The 20199-nt window shown below is 42.6% G+C and overlaps 1 protein-coding gene across 1 annotated transcript in view; it reads left to right on the plus strand.

The window, feature by feature from the left end:
- The first annotated feature begins 10637 nt into the window (after positions 1 to 10637).
- The window catches only part of RNF111 (ring finger protein 111), a 72710-nt gene continuing 63148 nt past the window's right edge, over positions 10638 to 20199 (plus strand). The window contains exon 1 of the mRNA XM_067555954.1: positions 10638 to 11214. The gene's annotated coding sequence lies outside the window, so the exon portion shown is untranslated. The remainder of the gene's footprint in view (positions 11215 to 20199) is intronic.

The raw sequence follows: 20199 nt of genomic DNA on the forward strand, positions 1-20199 counted from the left end.
GATGCTCTAGCTGGGGGCTGTGGTTTGCTTTGTGCACGCTCCCTGCCTGGCACCCCTCCTGGGGAGCCCCTGAGGCCCAGAAGCCAATGTGCAGAGCCTCTGATCAGCCAGCCCTTGGGGGCGCTGGGGTTTGGGAGGTGCTAGGTCACAATGGTTGACTCAAGTCTCCGAAGCTGAACAAGAAACTTTTTTAGCCTAAGGACAACAGTATTATTCCGAAAGCTACTCCAGCATTGCCAACGCCAGGTCCTCACAACCCGTGGGTCAAGCCCACCCAGAAGAATGAGATTGGCTTAGAAATCATGTAAATTACAAAGAATCCTCCACTTGTTATTTGCCTTCTGGCTTTTGAGCCTTTAGGCTTCATGTTTTTAAGCCTTCTCTGAAACCATGACACCATTGAGTCCAGTCCCCATTCACATAATATATATCCATTCAGAAATGTAGCAAGAATCATCTGTCTGAAAACCAGTTAGGCTGTTTGCCCACACTACTCCTATTGGAAGCCGGTTTCAGACCCTCACTCCTCTGATGGTTAGAAACCTTTTTCTAATTTCCAGTCTAAATGTATTCATGGCCAATTTATAAATGTGTTCTTGGGCCAAAACTGTCCTTTAGCTTAAATATCTTCTCCCTCCCCGATGTTTACCCCCTGCTGTATTCATATAGACCAATCATATCCCTTCTGTCTTTATTTTGCTAGGCTGAAGAAGCCAAGTCTTTCATAGTCTCTTTTCATAAAAATGGAAATCCTTTCCATTCCTGTGTTCCTAATTATATGCCAAGTCTGTGTTTGCTGCTCTCTCTTCTGAAAGGAAAGAATGAAGAATAATACAGATGTAAAGCACGAAGGATTCTTTCGCCAAGAATCAGGCAGCACAGACAATACTGAAGAGGTTTATTCACGATACTGGGAAGTCTGATAAATCAGCTTCAACATCATGGTGTTGCAGTGGTCAATTACATACGCTTTCTTATCGATTGCATAGTACTTTTTAAATTTTTTATCTATTCACTTTCAAATATAGACATTGTCCCATCCGGAGAGAACAACAGTGATAATGGTTGTTACATGCAGAGACACTTTAATCACTCTACTTACATCAAGGATCCTAGGGCTACACTCGGGGCGGGGGTAGGGTGGAGGAAGAAGGGGGAGGGAGGTCCTTACAGATAGGTGGCAAGTGAGACAGAAATTCTAAAAGCAAATGTGCTGTTCTAATTGGAATTAGAATCACTAAGAGGACATCTGGCTTCCTGAGCCATCGGATGCTTACACTAGCCATTGTCCTTGAGGATCAGGTATGCTCGTTAGCCATTTAAATGAGTTTCGACCCACAACTTGTTAGCTGAAAACAGCTTCAAGCCTTATAATTCCCTCCTGTTTGACAAATTGAACTCATAAGTGAGATATGATCAATTATTTAGATACTTTGATATTCATGATATTAGGATTATACGGGTGAGGTGTTATGGAGGGGGGAGGAAAACAGGGTGTGGGGGCAAGAGTAGAGAGTATAGTAAAGTTGAAAACAGGACGAGAAGAGAAGCAGCAGCAACAGCTATTTGCAGGATAGTCCACCAGGTGATGAGGCTGTAGGATGGACCAGAAGTTGAATCTTCCAAGCGGGTTACAATCTGGGTGGAGAGTTGGACCTTCACACGGCCTTTAGCAGTGTTCTTATGAATGGTGGCAGACAGAGGCAGCAGCAAGGACCCCTTTAGCCAGCAGCTCCTTTGCTATTTGGGCAGGGGTATTGTCCGGAAATAGATTGCCATACCACCAAGGAAGTGTTGTCATTCCAGTGAAGATGCGGCCAGGCAAATGAATGTCACTTGGAGTGAAGGAGTCTGTAATCTGTAGACGCATGGAGGAGTTGACTGGACACTGCAGTGGGCCGTAGTTGTAATATGATGCAGTGGTGATAAAACACCACTGCGTGGCCGACACTTGAACAGCAGTCTCAGCATCCAGGAGAGGAAGGATAGTAACAACCACAGAAGAAGTATTCAAAGGGTGGAGGGTAGAACAAGAGCAAATAATATAGTCAGCAGTTTCTGTACAACAGTCCGAAGTTGTTATGAGCACGCCACCACTGGGGGAGGGAGACATAAAGCCAGAAAGTCCTATTGGATAGGCAGTGTTGTTAGACACACAACCAATAGATTTAAAATAAAAAGAGGAAGGAAAAACATGGGTGGGGATAACAAAAGGGTATGTAAGAAGAAAATCAAAAGAGGGGGTGGAAGAGGTTTCAGGGGTAGGGAGGAGGCAACCATTAACTGAGCAGATTTATGTTTGCCAAGTTTGCAAGGGCAGAGGAAGAGAAGGTATGGGAGGGAGGAAAACCAAGGCATATATCTAACATATCTTCTTTTAACATATTGAAAAAATCACGAGCTAGCATATCACAAGCACGTCCCTTAGATTGGGATATAGTCATGTTGATTATGATATCGGAGGATTTTTTAATTGCTGTATAGAATCCATCCATGGCTGTGTCAATAGCAGTGAAAGAGTATAATAAGCCAGCACTGGTGTATTTTAGGGCCTGGGTAGTCTGGCTTTTAACCCAGGCATTGTAAGATCTATCCGATTGGCATTAAGCGAGTTTATCATGGAATTTGAGCTTCCAAATAGTCCCCCAATGTCACCTAGGTTGCCTCGCTTTTGTCTTTTTACTGTGTGGGTGCGGACAGTATATTGGTGCACTAGTAACTTTAACTGTTCTTGTAGCCATTGTAAAGAATTGGTGGTCGAAACATACATTTTGTAATGGTACAGTAAACTTAGACAAATCATATTTAACTTTAACAGAAACCATAATTACATCATGTAAAAGCGTATTCTTAGATACCAAATAGATAATACCATCAGGAGGGGTGGAATGGAGCACAGAGCATGTGGCAGAGGGGATATAACCACATTTTCACCTGAAAAGACAAAATTAGTGCACAGAACACATATTAGATAAACTTATTTATACATCTTAATTCTGGTTTTGTGAACCCATGTTGGGATTTCTTGTACCTTCATGGATGTATCTGTATGGACCAATACCATATGCGGACCTGAGTATTTTGGTTGGAATACACCAGGATTGTATGTTCTTTCCATGACCTGATGTCCCTCCTGTTAATCCACACAGGAGGGGGATTCTGGGGAGTCCTGAGTTTCCTGTCTGTCTTTGACAGTCAGTCTCAAAGGCTGCAAAACTTCATTTAAACATTTGATGTATTCCCATGCAGTATCAGAAACCAGAGGGAGGGGAGCCGGAATTACACATCCTTTTCCCCAAAGACATGGTCATTCCAGTAATGAGTTCAAAGGGTGAGACTCCTGTAGTGGCATTAGGAGTTGCCCTCATCGAGAGGAGAGCCACGGGTAGTTGAGCCACCCAGCTAGTTTCTTGTGAAAGTAAGGCTCTTGTGATTTTCTTTTTCAGTGTTCAGTTGGCTCGTTTCACTAGCCCAGAGCTCTCAGGGTGGTATGGACAGTGAAATTTTTGTTTAATGCCTAGAGCAGAGCAGACTTCCTTCATGATTCGTCCTGTAAAGTGGGTTCCCTGGTCTCAGTCCACTGAACATGGTAAGCCCCATTGAGGGCAGAATTCATTGGCCAGTAAGCAGGCCACTGGGCTGACATCATTTTTAGAGGTGGGAAAAGCTTCAATCCATCAGGTGAAATGATCAGTTATGACCAGGCAATATTTTTTTTCCCTCTTACAGGTGATAGGGGGCTGATGAAGTTGATTTGAATCTTTTGCATAGGACCCGTGGGTCAAGGCTGGTGTCTCATTGCCACTTTAAGCTTTCTGCCTTCATTACATTTAGCAAATACAAGACACCGCCGACAATAGTCATGTATGTCTGCTGTCATCTTGGGCCACCACCACTTTCCCTTGATGTGGTACAGCATAGCTTTTGGGTTTGGGGGGGTTGGTAGGTGATAGAGATCACAGAGGTGAGCCACAATTGATTTAGGGGCTACAAATTGCTGATCCTTTGCAACCCAAGTGTTGGCATTATCAATTTTACAAGCATTTTCAATCCATGTCCATTTTTCCTCTCCAGTGCATTGTTCTTGTATTTCAGGTAGTGAAATTTGCTTCATGTCAGGAATTTGGGTGGCTGCCACTTGGAGATTTTCCTGTGGAATTGTTGCAGCCTTTTTAGCAGCCTCGTCTACAGCTGTATTTGCGAGAGAAAGGGTGTCATTGTTCTGGTATGTGCCTTGATCTTAAGCACAGCCAGCTTAGAAGGTTTTTGAACTGCTTCCAATAAGCCTTTAATATACCCCCTCATTTTTAAGAGGGGTACCGAATGAAGTGAGGTAACCCCTATTAGTCCAAGAATCAAGATAGTCATGAACTACCCCAAATGCATAGCGGCTGTCTGTGTAAATGGTAACAGCCTGGCCTTCAGCCAAGAGGCAGGCCTGTGTTAGTGCCACTAATTCGGCTACTTGAGCCGAGCAGGCAGGCGGCAAGGAACCCAAGCGGAGGCAAGTACCTGACAGGTCGCAAACTGCCCAGCCGGCACAAGGCTGACCGGCGACATAGTACTGGGATCCGTCAACAAACAAAACAAGATCAGAAGAGGGTAGTGGTTGTGCAGACACAAGTCGGTCCTGTATAATGGTGTCCTCAGAAAGAGGGCACTGATGAGGTTCCCCTGTTGTTGGCATTAAGGTAGCAGGATTAAGAAGGTTAGAATGTGCAGTTGTATTGGGGGAGCTTAGAAGGGTGCATTCCCACTTGGACCATCGTGCTGAGGTGACCTTTAAGAAGCAGCCCCCGTCCAAGATGTTGTGAACTGCATGAGGCATTAAAATTGTAAGAGGGGCTCCAGAAACCAAAGGTGAGGAAACATTAATGGCCCAGGAGGCTGCCTCTATGGCTTGAAGACAGTGGTTAAAAGCCAGAGTTCCTGGATCAAGGCGGGTGGAATAGTAGGCCACAGGGCAGCGCCTGTTACCCCGGTTCTGAGTGAGTACAGCAATAGCATGGCCATCTTGTACATGGGTCCAGAGCTCGAATGGTACTCTGGAGCCGAAAAGAGAGCTGTTTTAAGCTGCGTTAAGCAGTGGTCATGCTCTGGTGACCAAGAGATGGGGTCCGAGGAGGCTTGGGTCCCTTTAAGAAGGTCATTGAGGGGTTGTGCTAAGGTGGAAAAAGATGGGATATATTGTCTACAAAAGTTAAAGAGGCCCATAACTTATATAATTCCTGAACTGTTGTCAGCCACGGGGCTGCAGCAATTGCAATCCGGTGGTCTGAAGTGAGGGCTCTGGAGTCCTGGGAGACCGTGTAAACCAGATATTGAACCGTGTAGGTAGAGCTGTCTGAGCTTTCCGAGGGTTGGCCTTTAAGCCTGCATCGGCTAAGGCCTGGAGCAGCATTTGAAGGGCATGTAAGTGGTCAGAGACAGTGGAGGAAGCAAGCAATAAATTATGAACATATTGCAAACAAGTAGAATTGGCAGAAGCCCAGTTTGCCGAAGAGAGGGCTTTTGCCATAACCCAGTGAAAGAGGGTGGGAGAATTATGATGTCCTTGAGGCAAACGAGTCCAGCTGAACTGGGTGGGTTCAAAGGTAAATGCAAACCAGTGTTGTGACTCTGGATGCACGGGGAGGCTCCAAAAGCCGTTTGTAATGTTTAACACAGTGAAGATGTAGTAAGAATGATCAGGGCCTGAAAGAGCAACTGATGGGTCAGCTACAATGGGGGCAAGTTTATCTGAATATTGATTAACAGTGCGGTAGTCGATGGTAAGGCGCCAGGAGCCATCAGGCTTTTTAACTGGCCAGATAGGATAGTTGGGGGGAAGAGGGGGAACAGGGAACAAGTATGCCTCGTTGGTGTAAAGAATAAATAATGTCACCTACCACGTTTAAGGCCTCAGGCTTGAGAGGATATTGTTTGGTAGGTGGGGGAAGTTGACCGGTAACTTGGATGGGTGGGCAGAAATGAGCAGGCACCAAGCTGCAAGATAACTTGTCCTCAGCCCAGACGGAAGGAAACCTGGAACATAATTCTTGAAAAGGGTGAGAGCCACAGATTTATCGGTGACAATAGAAGAAAGAGACTTGTTGCTGCGAAGGGGAATGTTATGAGTGTGCATGAGTTTATCAGTAAATGTAACTGTGCTCTGAGTGAGATTAAGTGTAGCTGCAAGATTGCAGAGGGCATTCATACCCAAAATAGTTCCCCCAGCATTTGGAGCTACATAAAAAGATTGAGTCCAGAAAAATAGATTGGATTCTATAAGAACGGGGTGGCTCCTGTAGTCAGGGATGCGTGTGCCTCCTACCCCTGAAATAGTAATGTATTGTTTAGTAATGAGGAGGGGGAGGTCAGTAAGGGAAACGGACGCTCCCGTGTCCACAAGAATTGTGCATGGCCAGCCCCTTATCTATGCTTGCAAATGTGGTCTTGAGAGGTTTATATCCGCCTCCTAGAGGGTCATGTACAAAAGTCTAGCCATTTCTTCCCTGCTCAGGTGTGAGTAGGGGTTGGCAGTGGGCTGAGCTGCCGGGTGGGGTTGGTTACCCGGGGCTGTCCGGATTGGGCATCCAACTGCCCAATGTCCAGTCCCCCCACAGATAAAACATGGCAAAGCGGGGGGGCATAGGAGTGGGGCCAGGACCGGATTGAAAAGGCAGAGTACTGCAGGGATTCAATTGGCCGTGGTCCCGACCCTGACTAGGGTTCTGGGCTTTATGCCTACAGGTTTTCTGGGTATGCTCAACACCCCCACAGTTATGACAAGTTATTTTACTTTTTGCTGTTACCACAGAAAGGCGGGAAGGTTTTTCTTTGACTTGTCTAGCTTCACATTCAGAAGCCCACAGGCAGATAGATTCATAATCAGAACCTGGGTTTACTCTCAAATTAAGGGTCGTTTGCAGATGGGAGCTGAAACCTTTCTTTAACATGTTTAAGAATGTCTGATCGATCTTTTTGGGGTCCAAGATGCCTGCATTAGTTGAATACACTTTCCATTTTTTCTCCCAGTACTTGGCAATGGGCTTATCCTTGCCTTGCACGCAACCCACTATCAGTCCCCAGTTACCAGCTCCATTGCCCAGAGCATTTTGAACGGCTTTTTTAAAATCAGTGCAAGCATGAGTCATATCAACTTCTGATTTAAACAACTTAACAGAGGCCCAATTGCCGTTTTGATGTTCCTTTAAAAGGACCTTGACCCATGAAAGGTTGGGGCATTTAGCTTTAGTCAGGATATGGAGATCCCTAGGATGTAACGTATATGTTGTAACCATTTGATTTTTGTATTATTTTTTTTTTCCAAAATATCAAGTTTGGGTCTTTGGGCTTTAGATCTGGGAGATCCTTTAATAAGCCCCTCATTTCCTCTGTACTGAGAGGAGTAGGCTTATAAGTATGCTGAGCTGTTCTGTTACCTCCCTGTCCCATCCATTTTTGTATTTGTTTTGTGAGCTGTTTCCAATTAATTTCTTTATGGTTATTTTCATTATCATTGTCTGAACCAAAATTGATGTGATCCTCCTGTTGCATGATAGCAGCAATATGATTTTAACCTTTAAAGCACAGTTCTCCGTTTGGAGTTAATTTAATTTATGGTTCAGATCTGCCTTTTGGCTCTGCACAGATGTGAAAGCCTTTTGAAGTTCCTCTAACTTTTTTACCTTTCTTTCCTATTCACAGTAAAGTATCACAACTCCTTTCTCTAGCTTTCCTTTTGTTTGACCAGACCACCACAACAAGCTGTCCTTTACACTTACACCAGTCCATTCCTCTTTTACCATAGTCTCCTGAACCTTTGCATGCTTTTCTTTTAGAGATTCAATGATTTTTCCTCCCATTGAGGGGATCATTGATGCACCCTGGGGCAATTCGTACGACATTGTCACCCAGGTTCCTAAAACCCAGTTAAATGGTGTTTCAGGGGAATCAGCAGAGCACACTCTTGTACTCAACACTACTGAAGCACACTCTGGTGCGCCGTACTTGGCTTTGCAGCCTTTGCCGGAGCAATCCCTGCAACCAGGAAACCCTGGCAATGCAGCCTTCGCCAAAGTGATACCTGCACCCTGAAAACCCTGGTAATTCAGCCTTCGCCGAAATGATCCCTGCACCTCAAAAACGTGGCCAAAACTACAACCCCAAAACACAAACCCTGTTCAGTCCTCTTGTCTGTGCCTTATGCGTGGTTCGTTTTATTTAAAAAAAGGGTGCAAAGGGGTACCTCAGGGAGTCCCAGACCAAGGTGTGCGCCAGAGGTGGTAAGTATAAAAGGTACTCACCTCTGTCCTTGGTCTTGGGAAGCACTCCGAGGATCCCAGTCACACCCTGCTTGCTGCGCTAAATTGTAAAGCACGAAGGATTCTTTCTCCAAGAATCAGGCAGCACAGACAATACTGAAGAGGTTTATTCACGATACCAGGAAGTCTGATAATCAGCTTCAACTTCATGATGTTACAGAGGTCAATTACATATGCTTTCTTATCGATTACATAGTACTTTTAAAAATTTTTATCTATTCACTTTCAAATACAGGCATTTTCCCATCCGGAGAGAACAATAGTGATAATGGTCGTTACATACATGCAGAGACACTTTAATCACTCTACTTACATCAAGGATCCTAGGGCTACACTCGGGGTGGGGGTAGGGTGGAGGAAGAAAGGGGAGGGAGGTCCTTACAGATAGGTGGCAAGTGAGACAGAAATTCTAAAAGCAAATGTGCTGTTCTAATTGGAATTAGAATCACTAAGAGGACATCTGGCTTCCTGAGCCATGAGATGCTTACACTAGCCGTTGTCCTTGAGGATCAAGTATGCTCGTTAGCCATTTAAATGAGTTTCGACCCACAACTTGTTAGCTGAAAACAACCTCAAGCCTTACACAGATAAATTATCAGTGATTCTTAATTTAAAGTTTAATGCATTTGGTTGCTGTAAAAGAGAAACACTATCTTCCACTCCAAGGTATAGTTTTCTTGTTGAAGTAGTGTATAATGTAAAAGTGAGAAGAAGGTTGTAGAAATTAGTTTCTGCTTTAGCTCCAATATAATTCACCCACAGGATAGCAAGGGAAAGAACTATAAATCAGAAAATAATATTCTCTTCCGTTTTATGAATAAAATGTGCATATTTTCTAGGAAATAGCCATGTAATGTCCTGGTCTGAAATTAGATCATGGAATGGAAACAGGTTGTTTGTTGAAATCTAAGTATTTTAATTACCTACGCTTCTTCATGGAAAAATATAAAAACAAAAAACACCGTAAAAAAATATATATACTACCACATTTGGTCCCACTTATTTTACCAGCATTGAAAAAGTATATTGATATTATCTTTGCATAAACAATATACATGGTGGAATGTTTGTTTTTGTTTTTCTATGAAAATATTAATTTAGTTTGCTCACAAATAAAAAATACTTCTCCCTTCAGCATGTAAGTCACTTCTATGTGATCACATAAAATATAGAAGTAATTATCATTCTTACTATACCTTCTTAATCATGTCACTAGAAAGCATTTAATGAGCATCTGATTGCTTGACCACTTTATGGATTTATGTAACTATGTAATTTCTGAAGGCCATGTACTGCCAAAATTTTGTGTTGTACCACTCAAATATGTCATGTGGCTCTATAATATGAAATGGACTAAATGATCCAATAGGTCTCATCCACCTCTAACTTAAATTCTGTATCCACAGAAAAGGTATAACACAGACAGCGGTAGTGCTGATTTTCCACACTGCATATGCTTCAGTCTTCTTCCTGTCTCATATAGGCCACTGAATGTAGGAGTTCAGTTTCACAACACACACAAAGTATACAGATGGGTGTGGGGACAAGGACATTTTGCTCAAATAGCTCCAAACTGAATCACTGGCCAAACCTTGTGCCCCCATGAGGCAGCCAAATTCTAAGGCAACCTGAGTAACTGTAAGATTTTTGAGCATTTAGGACAGTCGAACTTGAACCAGAAATTTGGTCTTAACCTTAACTATAATGGAGCTATTGCTCCATTATAATGAAGAAATCAAGTATTCTTTACTGGCATCAATCATCCATGAGGAACAAGGATCTGAATGGAACTCTGGCAGGGCATGTAGAGGTGAACCTCTTGGCTTTTAAACTGGGTGAAACTCAGGATACAAGAAAAAACTAAGTTGGCAACATTCTCTGTTCTATTTATAATACATCTTTATTTATTTGTATTTTATTGAGTGATAGGGAAACTATTCTATAACTTTTAAAGAACAATGCTTTAGCATAGGTCTGAATCCAGCACCAAAAACTTTTATCAATTAAGCCTTCATAATGAGGAGGAAAAGGGCACCTTAGCCTCTTGCATACCCATAACTATGGTGCAGGAGGGAGAAGACTCCTTATTGCAGATGCATTCATCACGGATCTTCTGCTGCCAGAGCTTTTATTTAAGTAAATTTCTAGCTCTGGCTGTTGCAGAGAAGAGCTTGAAAAGAGGAAGCGACTGTACCTGAGAGCTCCTAAACCACAAAGCAAATACAAAGAACCCAACGTTTATTATTTAACAATAGCTGGAGCTGTCTGAGCCGGTCGCATGATGTGCTTGGGCCTGGCTGAGGACTGTTGAACGCTCAGGTTTGGCAGGATTGCTTAGTTATCCCCTCTGCCCTCCTCCAAGTCACCGTGGGGCGCAGCATAGCCTGGGATCCGGCTACTGCCGCCGTTGTCGCCTCCGCCCAACAGAGGGCGCTCCTCAGCACAGGCCGCGCCACCCTAAGCACCGCCCAGGCGGAGGAGCCGCGCGGAAGGAGGGGTGGTCTGCGCAGCGTCTGCGCTTTGCGAGCTGCTGTAAAGCAGCACCAAGTGTCGTGCCGCGCCGCGCCTGGGGAGGGAGGGCTTAGTTGCAGTGGCGGTCCGTGGAGGGGGCTGCGCAGCAGACAAAATCCCAACCGCCCAAGCTGCGCTTTCGCCGGGCTCCGGGCGGCTCCGGCTGGGGAATCGGCCAGCGGGGCGAAGGCCGCGTTGCCGGCTGTGCGTGAGGGGCGGCAGGGCCCCGGGTGAGCGCAGCGGAGAAGGGAGCCGGGGCCTGCTGGGCCGGGCCGGGCCAAGAAGACGAGCTGTGCAGGGTCCTTCCGGTGCTTGGCGACGCCGCTTCCTTTCTCTCTTCCTCCTGGCTGGGGGCTGTTACCACCCAGCGCCCCCTACCTCGGCGTCAATGACCCGGGTACGCTGGGGGCCCCCCGGTGGGAGGGGGGCCGAGGGCTGAGAAGAGGGAGGCGCTGGGGGAGGGGGAGGTGGGTATTGTCCACCGTAAGTTGTGCGTGAGTCCGAGCCTGCCGATGGTGCCCCAGTGCGCTGGGGAGCAGATAAACAGTCCTCGGGTGAACGGGCCCATTTGCTGTGTGAGGTGGGTCAGGCCTTTCCGGTGTGAGGTGAGGGGGAGGGAATCAATGCAGGCTCTGCCGACGAAGTTGCCTCAAAGAGTGGGGGCAGTTCAGCTGATGGAGACGTAATGTTGTTTTTAAAGGGCTCGTTGACCTGCACGCCCAGACCTCTCAACGGGGAGAGCAACATTTTTTTTTCAATTAGCTCCAGAATAATCTCCTGAGTGAACGAGGTTTACATTTGCTGTGTGTCTGTGAGAGAGGCTTGCATTGAGGTCACGGGCCTTAATGACAAAATGAGGCACGTTTTTTAATCTCTGAAAGAGTAATCACTAGGTATATTTGGCATCTGTTTCTCATAACTGTCATTTGTCTGTGTGTGTTGGTTAGCTTGACCCTCTTCTAATGAGGGAATCTTAGGGGAATGTGACCTACTCTATTATTTATAGGGGGCTGCAAATGTATTTTTCCTGCTCTGCTTATCTCGATGTGTTATTTTGGATGCTGCAGGAAAATGCATGTTTGACTTGTCTTAAGAACCAGAGAAGAAGGGAATGCTTAAAATGACCTTTTTTTTTTTTTTTAACTAGCAAGTAAAATTACATATCACAAGCTTTTAAGTCTAAAAGATCATTTTATAATTTGCTGGTTCAAAGAAAGAAAGTATTTTCCTTGCTGTGTGCTCTAAAAATGGCCTATTGGTAGACTTTCTAGCAGACTGTCTTGTTCTTTATAGTAGTGCTTGGGGGCTAACTGAGAATGGGGCCCCATTATGCTAGGCAGCATGCAATGTAGTAAACAGCCCCTGCCCTGACAAGCATACAATCTGAATAGACAAGACCGATAAAGGGTAGGAGAATGGGATATAACATACCAGCAGAGTGATGTCTTGCAATTGCCATGTTAATACCATGATCTATTAAAAATGTTACGGGACTAGCTAAATGAAAAGACCTGTGGTGTATGTGTGATAATGGAATAAGGTGAGAGAGAAGAGAGAGGGAGGGAGGGAAGGAAGGAGGGGGAATATGCGTGGAAGGTGGCATGTGGCTGAGGTATGGGGAGAGATTGGGGCAAACAGGAGACAGAACAAAATGTCCAGAATCAAAACTGTAGGAAGTGGTCTGATGACATCACTGGTGTACAATGTTATGCTGCAGTACCTGCTGAGGTTCCTTGTGCGGAGCCTAGAGTTCCCCTTAGCCAGCTAACACATACTGCAATTTCCTTGTCTACACTAAGATCTTAAAATAAGTGAACTATCGTTAAAAAAACCCACCTTTTTTCCTAGTGTGGAAGAGTCTTAAGGAACAGCTGGGGAGGTCTGATCAACAACAATGCATGTTAAGAAACTTAATCCCTCTGTATATGTATTCATGGTTGCATGTGTATGGGTGAAAACCTGTACTATATTTTCAAAGAGGAATATTCTTTGCACTTCAGTTTACACATCTTCAGCATGGTAGTAACTTTCTATTTAGAAAGCTCAGTTAATGGTGCTTTTTTCACAGAATGATGAACTCTGGAGGCTGAATTGTCAGATAATTGAGATAATGGCACGAATTTTAAGAGGGGAAAACTTAATTCATATGTAAACGGGGTGAACCAGCCATAATGCAGGCAGATGCTGCACAAATGCTTTCCAAACAGTTCTACCAATGCGTCTTAATCCTGATGTGCAGTGCTCATACTATTCCTGTTCCAAACCCTTCTGGCCCAAATTTACAAACATACATATTGAGCCAGATTGTATAGTGACTTTGTGACGTATAGTTTGGGACTAAGATGAATCTTATTTTCACTTTAAGTGAGCATTTGAACTCCAGTTTCTTCTGTTCCACACTGCTGTTCTAAGATATTTAAGGGCTTGTCTACATAGGGAAATGGGCTATAGTTACAGCAGTATAACTGTATACTATTAAATTTCCCCCTGTGGACAAGCCCTAAATTGAGGCTTGAAACATCTATCATTACTAGATGGAGGATTAAGCCTACTAGCAAGAGATGAAAGATGAAGGGCTAATGAGATTCCATGCCTTCTAGTTACTGCCAGTGAAGTCTAGTTCTGTTTTCCTGGTTGTTGCCAGCAGTAGAATGTCCACTATTACCCCAGAGTTTCCTGGCTCCATTGGGGTGGCAGAAATGGAAGAGGTCTCTGCTACACTCATTCACCAACCTGTATTAGTTGGCTGTTCCTCCCTAATGAGTAATTCCGATGTCTGCTTCTGTCCAAAGCAGCATTATTATTATTGATAGTTTCACTCCCACATGCGAGATTCTCAATAATCGTGGCAGTGATCAGTCTTGTTTCCTTCTGCTGTTTAGCAAAGCTATGAGCAGCAGCAATGAGAGTTGTCTGCAGATTCATGATGGCACTGCATTATTATACTTGGTTTATGTTTGGAAGGTTTTTTTAGCAGTCCCAAGGGCTAGAAATGTGGGGTGTTTTTTTTTTCCTCCATTCTGTTGTAAAAAAGCAACTCTTATTCTTGGAGTCATTGCTGTTGTATTTGCCGTGGAGATCACTGAAGCTAAAACATTCCTGGATTATCAAATAGTAATGCTCACACTTTAAAACCATGATTTACATAGTGCTAATGACCTAACTGGCCATGTTTTAAACCAAGGCTGAAATTAAGAATACTAAATGTAAGGGTGAAAATAAAACTGGAATTTTTGTAACAATAACAAGATTAGATTAAAAATTGGACAGTTTTCTTGCCAAACCAGTTTTATTGCTGTAGTACAACTAACTTCAATACCTGTTACATTTTTTTGTTGTTGCCTGTAATATGGCTGACTCTTAGAATAGAAATATGATTGTGTCTGTGTAATGAAATACCTTGCTAAGTCAACTAATTAAAGTATGCAGTTATAGACTTGAGTTCAGTGTTTTTTAGAATAAATGTAAAGCTGAGAACTATTCTAGCAATGAAAATGTATGCCTTGTCCAGCTTGCAAACGTTCTCTACTTGTCCTCGTATAGTCTTTTCTACTAACAGATATCCTGTAGTACTTAACATGAAAATGTTTTTTCCCTTGTAACCACTTCTGCTTAGTAGCAGTTGCTGTCAATAAGGCAACCTCCCTAAATCTTCTGTTATGCATTTTATACTGTCATTGTTACCACCTAGTGTGTGCGTATAGCTATAATTCCTTTTGCTCTGCTGTAATAACTGGGCATCTGTGAGCTTAATGGACAAACAGTCATGCATTTTTAAAATTCCTTAAATTTCAGATTGTTCAAGTGTCTTAACAGCTTTGTACAACTTGCTTTTACTAAAGTTAATAAATAATAACAACCTTCCCCTTTAACCCTTTGCTCTTAGGCCTTGTCTACACTGGCACTTATGCAAGCAAAACTTCTGTCACTAAGGGATGTGAAAAAAACCACCTTCCCGAGCAACATAAGTTTTGCTGGCATAGGCTCTTGTGTAGCCACGTTAAGTCGATGGGAGAGAGCTCTCCCGCTGACATAATAAAACCACCTAAACGAGCGGCGGTAGCTATGTTGGCAGGAGAGCGGTCTACCATCGACATAACATGACTACACAAATGCTTATGCCAGCAAAATTTATTTATTTTTGTCACATCCCAGAGCAACAAAAGTTTTGCCGGCATAAGAGCTAGTATAGACAAGGCCTTAGAGGTTATTAGGGAACAGTGTACTTCTGGATCAGGTTGTAGTAAGTGGCAGATCATCTGGGATCTGCTAAAAATTAAATACAATACTAATCTAATTCTGCAGAGTCTTGAATCAATTTTGCATAACTTGAACTTTCTCTAGCCATTTCTGAAATTTGGTTTTAAGCTTGTGTAATAGCTTTAGAGCTAAATTTAATAAAATATGGTATTTCTTGTGCTTTAGTATTGCCTACTTACCATGATTATAGGATGGAATCCAGCTAAAGATGTTAACCTTTTTTAAAAAAAGCCAAACTTTGGAAGTATGTTAATAATGTTCTGATGCCTTTTTTTCGTATTTTTCAATTACAAATAAACACCAACTCACAATGTTTATCGTTACTTTATACACTCAAAAACTGCTATAGTAATGCTGTTGTAAATGAAATCTATGATGAAGTGAATTAAACCTAGTGTGCCACTATCCTTGCTTCCCTGATTGTGAATTCATATTGGTGTTCATAAATTGTTGTTAAGATTTTCCATTACTCTGAGAGGCATGTGTGAACTCCAGAAAGTTGGCAATGTAGGGCTTTATACTTTCTTTGCTCCTGTTTATTTGGTTCAGGACCTTTAGACTGTCTCTTAGCTTAGTTTTAACTTTTTTGTTTTATTTCTTGCTAGGACTTCTCTGATTTAATAGATACTTCCACAGTTTCATTTCCAGTGTAAGATTCTAACATCAAATGTAAAATAGTAATAGCAAATGTATGGTGTATGCTGACTGCACATCTTGATGTAGTTTAAAAAATATATCAATGGCAACATTTTAAAGTAAACACTCTTTATGTTGCGTTAGAACCCAACAGCACCATATTAGGCCTGGTCTACACTAAAAAGTTAAGACCCAGGTATGTCACCCAGAAATGTGAAAAATCAACTCCACTGAATGATGTATTTAAGGCGACCTAACTTTCAGTGTAGACAGCCCTAGGTCGATGGAAGAATTTTTCTGCCAACACAGCTACTGCTTCTTGTGGAGATGGATTACCTACCCTGATGGGAGAACCCCTCCTGTTGGCATAGGTAGTATTTACACTGAAGTGCTATGGTGCTGTGCCACTGTAGTGTTTCAAGTGTAGACAATCCCTTTGTAACCAGTCCTTTAGGATCTGTCTTGATGGGCAAAAAGAGTGGCTTTTAAAATTGTTTTAGCTTGTTACCTTAGCATGATTAAAAAGTTAAGATGCAGGCTAATATGTGGATGTATTTATACCAATATAAAATAATCCATACTGATATAATTTCTGGTTTGGGAACTGGAATATGTTATACCAGTGAAAAGCACCTTTGCAGTGTAACTGTGTCTACGCTAGAGCTGTTACTGGTATAATTATGCTGACAAAATAAAAATAAAAATCACATCTCCAGCCAACATAATTATGCCATAAAGATTTTGTGTAAATCAGCTCTTGATTGAGCTAACATGACTGGAAAAATACACCTTTTTGCACCCCTCAAGCCAGTCTCTTACTATTGAGTAAGATTGCTTTAATTTTCTTTCAAGTTTTGAAAGGTGGGGAAATTGGTCCTAGTGTGAATGAGTTCAGAAAGTACACAATGTTGAACTTCTAGTGTGGGGCTATATATATAGTGATGAACTTTGCTAGCTGAAGGTGAAAGCACTCTTCTAGTCTTAAAAGTGACTAGCTAAACAAACTGGGGTTTGTGCTGCTGTCTTTTCATACATATAAAGGCCTGAAATACTCCCCAAATTATTTTATTTTTTGTTGGAAATGCTGGCCTGAGCTACCCTTTTTCTCCTTTAAAACTGGTAAGATTGCAATATCATACATGCCATGCCATTGAAACCTTATATTTATTCAGACAGTTTAAAACCTTTTTAAAAATACCTATTTAATTAAAAAACCTGAATACAGTTATGCTGCTATTAAAGATCATATCCCTCCATGAATGGCTGAAAGAGCGCATAAGTCATGGCTGAGACCTTCACGTAACTCAACAAATAAGGGAGCACCAGACTTGTGCTAGATACTCCTAAGGGGAGGGGGAAAAGCAGTTGAATGTTTTAGGTTTAAAAAAATAGGGGGGTAGGATGAGTCCAGTTACCTCCCCTATATTCCCTTTGCAGGGCTGTTTAAACAAACAAACACACATTTTAACTGCCTGGTCCCAGTTTAAAAAAAATCTGGCTGTGTTCTGACAGTATACAAGCTTTCAAATTAATGAACTTTGAGGTGACTGAAGTATTAAATTCTCAGCTGCTAGAAGTTTAATGGAAAATTCTGGGAGAACTTTGTCAATAGGGCTCTGTGCAAGGATCTAGCTAGAGGATCATGGCCTTAGATTTTAAAGGGTGGGGAAACAGAATCTGTAAAGGCCCACTGAAACTAGACGAAAAGTATTGTCACTGCTGTGGCAGTACTTCAGAAAAGTAAAGAATCCAACTTGAGAAGCACATACGTTTCTCTCAACCTTGAGTGTGAGGGTTTACTTTCATAAAGTACTCCCACTATAGAATCTTTGCTATTTAATGTCATGCATTGACTTCTTGTGTTGCAATACTAGTTTCTGCAGTGGCAATAAACTTCAGGGAGTTTTTGGAGATTAACATTACTGCATAGTTGGCTCAGCAGAGGAGTTCAGGCTGCAGGCAGAACTGGGGATAAGGGAGGGGTTAGATAGGGAATGGGGGTGGATCTGCAGCTGGGCCGGGGCTGGAGCTGTGTAGCGCTCCCTCCTTGGTTCCTCCCTGCGTGCCCCCTTGAATGTTCTTCCATGCCCATGTAACGGGTCTTGCCCCACAGTTTGAGGGACCGCTGCCCTAGGATGTGAGAAGCTGTGCGTCCGTTACTGCTGCCAGTCTGTGTAAAGAGGACCTCAAAGTTGGAAAACTTTTTTTATTTTATTTACTTATTTATTTATTTTATGAAATGGGCTCTTTCCTTGAGACCTGTGGCAGTCTTTGGAGAACCTGGAAGGTGGCATCACAGGACCTTTATTTCTGATGTAAAACAGTAGGTTTAAAAAAAAATTATCTGGCCATCTTGGTACAGCACAAGAGGAATGCAAATTTGTTTGTTTTGCAGTTCACTGTCAACTCCTGGGCAGCTCATAGATACAATATGTAATCTAGTAGCTACTACACTTCTTATATTTTCTTAAATAGAATTTAGCTTACTATAGTTACCTGCAGTGTCGGCAACATTTTGCACAGCGATTCAGTTGTTCTCAGTACACTTTTCTAAAGCAAGTATGTGATGTTTGAGATTCAGCACTTCAGGCTGTGATCAAATTCCTTGTTGTCTTGTTATTGCGATGAAGACTGTACCAGACTGGAATTTTCAGTACATATCATTTAATTAAAAAAAAAAAACAAAAAAAACCCCCCAAGCTGTAAGTAGTGATCACTGCTGCTGAAAGAGCTCCACTATTTGCTGTTTCTTTTAGATATTGCCACAGATGTGTAGAAATCCTTCCTCAAATATCTGTTAAGAAAATGTTTCCACATCTAGTAGTATTATAGCAAAATAGGGTAGGTGAGTAGAGATGGAGGAGAACATAAATCTGTGGGTATGTCTACACAATCGGGACTGTACTGGTATGGTTATGTTGCCATAACCCTGTAGTGTAGATGAGCCAACACCAAAGGAAGAGATTTTTTCCATTGCTCTAGGAACACCACTTTACCAAATGATGGTAGCTGTGTCAATGGAAGTATTCTTTGGTCAATCTAGGTAAGTCTACGCTGGGGGTTAGATTGGCATACTTTTAGTGGTTAGGGTGTGAATTTTTCACACCCCTAACTGAGACATAGTTGACAACCTATATATAAGTGTAGACCAGGCCTCAATGGAAGCTCTGGTTGAGGAGTGGTGCATCTCTAAGAAACATTGGTGCACTATCAGTATTGTGCCAAACAGTACCACTGTAAAGGTGATCTCACAAAGATACCTAAAAAAGGGGCTGGGTGGGTGGGTGGGTGTGTGTGTGTGTGGCAACCTGAATTATTTTGCAGCTTACATTAGAAGTATCAGAAATCTAAAGCCTGGGACCACTGGGAGATTGTGTGTGTATGTCGGAGAGGGGGCAAAGCGGGGTGTTTTTGTGAGCTCTTAATTCTTGTACTTGCGCTGAAGTGGGCAGGGTAGGAGAAGGGAGGGTCTGAATGTTGGGCCTTAATTAAGACTTTCTTTATTCAAAATGTAAATGTAATCAATGGAGTTAAATAAAGTCAAAATTTTAAACAATTTGACTAAAATCCCTTCTCCTTTCTTGACTCTTGTAGGTGTCAGCACTATTCTTCAGTTGCATGATCTCCCAACTTGAGCTTGGTCTACACTTACCTGGTGATTCAGCGGCAGTTGACGGGAGTTACGCAAGCTATACAGAGTAGCTTGCGTTACTCCTGTTGACTGCTGTACTTGTGTTCTGTGTGGCGTCTTCACTGCACTGCGCCGACAGGAACTGTATTCCCATTGACACAGAGCTATGCAACTTCAGGAGGAGGTTTTAGTACGTTGACTTCCTGATCGATTGAGTGGGTCTACACTAACCGCTCAGTCGATCCAGGTAAGTCGATCTGATGGTGGTGACTTCGCCGCCGTCAGTGTAGACATACCCTTGGAGAAGGCATGAATTTCTGATGTGGATTAAAAAAAAAAAGAAAAACTCTATTTGAAAAACTTTGGGTCATTTTGTAGCCTTTCTTTAAAGGAAAACACGGATGCAATGTTGGTATTTTTTTTGTGCCTGTGGCGCCACTGAAATTCAGTTAAACCCCTTCCATCCCCAGGCCAAAACAAATTAGGGCTTGCACTGGGGCTCTTTCACCATATTTTGGAAGAAGCTTGATGTATAGGGATAATACCACTAAGCATCTTCTGTTTCCTAGTTCCTGGTAAAAATTAAATTAGTACTTTGTTGAAAGCTCCAGCTAATGAATACATAACTTTGTCCATCTTCAGCTGGCTTATTTCTTAATGATGTCTCTTATATCTCTGGGAAAACCATGTAGGTGCAAATTTGAAAGTGTTGCTATGCTTGTACGCTCTTTACCGTCCATAACACTTTTTTCTTTTATGTGATATCTTTTTTTCTTAATCTCTCAATCATTGGTTTTATTTTTCCCATGATACTTGTGACTTTCCATCACAAATGAATGCAAGAATAGTAATGGC

The sequence above is a fragment of the Emydura macquarii genome, unplaced genomic scaffold (genome assembly GCF_026122565.2).
Source record: "Emydura macquarii macquarii isolate MOO-44397 ecotype Brisbane River unplaced genomic scaffold, CSIRO-AGI_Emac_v2 contig_1644, whole genome shotgun sequence".
Classification (NCBI taxonomy): Eukaryota; Metazoa; Chordata; order Testudines; family Chelidae; genus Emydura; species Emydura macquarii.